The following is a 6,000-nucleotide window of genomic DNA, read 5'->3' on the forward strand; positions in this document are numbered from 1 at the left end:
TTATTACAACGTATGAAAATTAGTTTGATTGAGATATTTGGATGAGAAACAAGTAGATACTGTATTTTGGGTGTTTGTGTTTGCGTATTTTTGGTTATTTTAAAATATTTAGTTTTTGGGATAATATTTGGATACTTTAGCATATTTTGAATATTTTACAGATACTTAATCTAAATAATTAATATACTTAAATATATACAATAATTTGGATATCTTCTGATACCCGAAATATCAAGGTTTGAATCGGATTCGGTTCTATTCTTTCAATATTAAAATTATGGATTCATTAGGATATTTAATAGGTTTTGGTTCAATTTGGTATCGAGTTCAGTTAGGTTATTAGGGATCTGGATATTTTGCTGATCCCTAGCAAGACCTAAGAGCATGTACAATGCGGGATTTAAGCTAATCCTTAGCGTTAATCCTTAGCGTTTTAAGATTAAAAAAACATTAAAAGTAACGATAAAGCTAAGGATGAATCTTTAATTAAGGAGAAGAAGGACGAAGTCTGTAATGTGCTGGCGTTTTGTGATTGGCTCAGGTTAGGTTGTCTTTCGTGAGGGGAGAGAAAAAAACACGCGACCAAATTCATTTTCTCGAGTATCCGAAAAAAAAATAGAGAGGCGATAGAGAGGCGATAAGAGAGGGATGGTTATGCGAACATCACTACAAGAAAACAGCGATATTCTGACGGACATTCCGACGGAAAATGAAATCCTCGGAATATACCGAGGAATTTCCGAGGAAATTCCGAGGAAACACAAAATTGGGTTTCCTCAGAATTTTCTCGGAATATACCGACGGAATTCCGAGGAAACTACAGTCCGTCGGAATATTCCGAGGAAATTCCGAGGAAAACTGTGTTCCTCGGAAAAAACCGATGAATTCTGAGGAAATATTATAGCCGTTGGAGAGCCGTTGGGGGATTTTACAAAATTCCGAGGAAATTCCGACGAACTAGTTTTGTCCGTCGGAATTTCCTCGGTATGTCGGCAGGATTTAAACTATAAATACAAGCACTCCTCTTCCTCTTCATTCACTTCATATCTTCATCCTCCCTCTTACTCTATTTACACACGAATTTGATTCATAAAAAATATGTCTTCTTCAAATTATTTTCGTTCTTGGATCGATCGACCTCATTTGGATCCGAACACGAGATTGCTTACGGAAGAATACCAACGAGGTATAACTGAATTCATGGGGTTAGTTCACCGACAACCGGAAGCAAAAACAGGTATGTTAAGATGTCCTTGCTCTAATTGTAAAAATAGAAAGGTTATTAAAGAGTGGGATGTTTGGACTCATCTATATTTGAGTGGGTTTACACGAAGTTACAAAATTTGGTATCATCATGGGGAAACTGATTATGAACATGGTAGTACTAGTGAACCTCAGCCAGCGGTTAGATTAGAAGAACCAATTAGAACGGATGTAGATTATGGTGTAGGTACTGAGCAGATGGTAAATGATCATTTTAGAGGGGAAGATTTACCCAATGCAGAAGCTAGGAGATTTTATGATATGTTGGATGCTGGAAAGCAACCATTGTACGAAGGTTGCAGAGATGGTCATTCAGCTTTATCATCTGCTACAAGATTGATGGGCATTAAAACAGATTATAATTTGGCTGAAGACTGTGTGGATGCGATTGCTGATTTTGTAAAAGGTATTCTACCCGAGGATAATGTAGCTCCTGGTTCATACTACGAGGTTCAGAAACTCGTAGCTGGTCTTGGTTTATCGTATCAGGTAATAGATGTATGCAGCGACAACTGCATGATTTATTGGAGGGTGGATGAACAGCGGGTTACATGCAAATTTTGTGGAAAGCCTCGTTATAAAGATACAAGTGGAAGAGTTCCAGTGCCATATAAAAGGATGTGGTATTTACCTTTGACGGAAAGGTTGCAGAGGTTGTATCTGTCTGAACGCACAGCGCAACCAATGAGATGGCATGCGGAGCACTCAACAGATGGTGAGATCAGACATCCTTCAGATGCAAAAGCGTGGAAGCATTTCCAATCAAAGTATCCCGACTTTGCGTATGAGAGAAGAAATGTCTACCTTGGATTATGTACTGATGGTTTCAGTCCGTTTGGCAAGAGTGGAAGACAGTATTCTCTATGGCCCGTCATTCTTACACCATACAACCTCCCCCCAAACTTGTGCTTGCGACGAGAGTTTTTGTTTCTCTCGATTCTCGTTCCCGGACCAGAGCATCCTAAGAGATCACTTGATGTGTTTCTTCAGCCACTAATATATGAGTTGCAACAACTATGGGCTCAAGGTGCTGAAACATACGATGTTTCGTGTAAAGAAAACTTTCAAATGCGGGCAGTACTAATGTGGACAATAAGTGATTTTCCAGCATATGGTATGTTGTCTGGATGGACAACGCATGGAAGGCTATCATGTCCATATTGTCAAGATAACACTGATGCTTTCCAACTAAAGCACGGAAGGAAAACGTGTTGGTTTGACTGTCACAGGAGATTCCTACCACCTGATCATCCATATCGTAGGAGTAGGAATTTGTTTACGAAGAACAAGAGGGTGTTTGACAGTCCACCTCCGGAAATTTGTGGGAAAGATTTGAAGATACAACTAAGAGATTTTGGTGCAGAAAGGACGCCAGAAGTCGGTGGACATGAGCGTTTTCCGGTAGATGCTGTTGGAGAACTACATAACTGGCACAAAAAAAGTATTTTCTGGGATCTGCCATACTGGGAGGATCATCTGCTAAGGCATAATTTAGATGTCATGCATATTGAGAAGAACTTTTTTGACAATCTCATGAACACGATCCTTAATGTTCAAGGTAAAACAAAGGATAATTTGAAGTCAAGACTGGATTTAGTCGATATATGTGCTCGTTCAGAACTTCATGTTGATGAGAATGGTAGGGCTCCTTTTCCCATATACCGACTTGATGCAGCGGGAAAAGATGCGTTCTTTGATTGGATTTCAAACGATGTGGAATTTCCAGACGGTTACGCATCAAATTTGCGTAACTGTATCGACAGAAAGGAAGGAAAGTTTACTGGCTTGAAAAGCCACGATTGCCATGTAATGATGCAGCGCCTCCTTCCGTTCGCCTTCAAGGAAATATTACCACGAAATGTTCATGAAGCAATTGCAGGGATAAGTGGTTTCTTCCGCGATTTATGCACGAGATCAGTGACTCTTGAAGGTATTGAAAATTTGAAGACTAACATAGCCGTGATTCAGTGCAACCTTGAGAAGATATTTCCTCCCTCATTTTTTGATGTTATGGAGCATCTTGTTATTCACCTGGCAAGAGAATTGGAACTTGGTGGTCCTGTGCAGTATAGATGGATGTATCTGTATGAGCGGTATATGTTCCATTTGAAGAAGATGGTGAAAAATTTAAGTAGGGTGGAAGGTTCTATAGTCGCACAGATGATCAATGAAGAAACTTCAAACTTTGCCGAGTACTACTTTCCAGCAGAAGTTCAGACCAAAAACAGAAGACCTGCTCGGCATGATGATAGAGGCGAACGGGCAACATATCATGTTACGGTTCCAGACATTTTCACAGACGTTGGACGACTTAGCGGAAAACCAAAGGACCGTCGACTTACTGAGCAGGAGCGCAGTCATTTGCAAACATATTTGCTCACCAACTGCGAAGACGTTCTTCAATATGAGAGGTAAATAAATGAGCTTACAAATTTTTATTTTAACAAGTTGAAATTTAAATCTTAATTAATTACATTATTGTCATCATATACAGGATTTTCATGGCAGAAAAGCGGTTCGAGTATAGATACGCCACAGAGGACGAACTAGAAGAAATGAAGCAGAGAGAATTTACTGGATGGATGTTTACTTATGTGAGTGCTTTAAACAAATTAAAATATATTTTATCACATATTTATACTAATTCACATTTATTGATATAATATATATATATGTGCTATTAATAGGTGTCTGCTGGTTTGGCCAGAGGTGAAACATTTGACGATTGGATACGTGAGATGGTCGTTGGACCAAACTTTGTTGTGAAGTCATATCCGAGATTTTGTACTCGAGGATATGCATTCACAACTCAGAAGAGGAGACGTTCGAGTACGACTTATGATGCTGGCGTTTGTTCTGCATCAGGAGATGATGTATACTACGGACACATACATGAGATTTTGGAAATCAAGTATTTGGGCATGGTTGGATTGCGCTGTACTGTTTTCTATTGTGATTGGCACGACAACACCCCAGATCGAGGTGTGAGAACAGATGCATTTGGTGTTACATCAGTAAATTCGAGGCGAAAGCTGCAATATTATGATCCTTTCATTCTTGCTTCCCAGGCCGATCAGGTAATTAAATGTTAATTATTCAGAATGATTCATCATCATGTGTATTAATTTATAATTTTTCTAAATGTTACAGGTTTGTTATATCAAGTACCCCCGGGTAAGGAACAGAGATGATCCATGGGTTACTGTTACAAGACTCAACCCGAGAGGCCGAGTTCAGGGAAGTTCTGAGCTGGAAGACCCACTACAACCAAGCACATCCGGCAACTGTAGTGCAGCAGAAGATTTAGCTGGAGTTGGCCTTGTAGTCGATTTAACCGACTTTGGAGAGGAAGCCGTCGTTCACGTAGAGGATGAACCAGTAATTGGAGAGTTTCACCAAGATCCAGATTCAGATTCATCTGGTGATGATGACTCGGAAACAGACTACCATTGAACTTTTTTTTTTTTTTTTTAAGAAATACCGAGGAAATTCCGAGGAACACTTGATATAACCTCTTTCCTCGGATAATAGTTATTTGGTTTATCTAGCAAGGCAAAGCTGAATACGAATTAAAAGCTACACAAAACACAACCAAATAAAACAAAGAAACCATGTAAAAGAAATACGAACTCATAATTAAGAAACCTAAAAAAAAACTCAGTTCAAAATTAACAGAAAATAAGACCATAAAACGTTAGAATAGAAAAGAAAATAAAATAGCCGGTGATAGCTCCTACTCCTCGTCTCCTGCTCCAGATGTTCCTGCATCGTTGGGTCTCTTGGACCTCTTTCTTACCCTGTGTGTACCACTCGAACCCGAACCAGAGCTGGATGGAGAGTTGTCCCGATGAACTACATCATCCTTTTGGCAACGACACGGCCTGATACGTGAAATGGCAGCCCAGATCTTGTGTAGCATGTCGTTGTTTGTCTTTATGCTCTGATCTCTCCAATGTTGTTGCTGGCGCGAAGTGGCGTTCGGTGGAAGCTCTTGCAGCTTGTACTGGCTGGAGTCTGATGGGAGTAGCTGATGGGGTTGTGAATCATCTGGAATGGCTTGTGCAGCCTCATCTTGTCCTTCTTCATCAACCACGCCCTTGCCTTTGGTCTGATATTTTGGCGTGAAGAAGGATGGCTTGTCTACTAGTGCGGTAGCAGGGGGTAGGAACTCAACTGCAGCCTCTGAAAGTAGAGCAGTCAGGCCGATCTGAGGCAGGTGGCAGTAGAGTGTTTTCTTCGCTCGGTCCTGGAATACGTAGACGTAAGGACCATCCCGATCGATCCTCGAGTGGGGACCAGCTATGAACTCCTTACTTACTAGAGAAATGACATCCAGGTAGTTCCAAGCAATGTTGTTCGATCTGTCCAGTGCTACCTGGTGGTTCTCACAGTCTACACCCACATGTCTAAGGATCCGAGTAATCACTGCACCAAATCCACATGCATTGCTCTTGGATTTGGTTACTTTCCCCTTGTATCCTGCTAAGTTTGCGGCCAGCACCGCTCCCATGTTGAAGGCAGTAGCAGGTGGGAATGTAGAGTTTTCAAATGCCGGTAGCAAATGCCTCACACCTTGGTACAGGAGGCACAACTCCCATTGCGTGACTGATGCGGCTGTGGTTGTCCCGTATAGCAATGAGCCAATGAGGCGTGTCGCATATCTCAGTACTGGGCTCCGGATAAGTGACTCCTTTGCCTGAGAAGATCTATAAACCCCTGTGCCAATCGTTTCCCAGA

This window comes from Brassica napus, chromosome C4 (assembly GCF_020379485.1).
Source record: "Brassica napus cultivar Da-Ae chromosome C4, Da-Ae, whole genome shotgun sequence".
Classification (NCBI taxonomy): Eukaryota; Viridiplantae; Streptophyta; class Magnoliopsida; order Brassicales; family Brassicaceae; genus Brassica; species Brassica napus.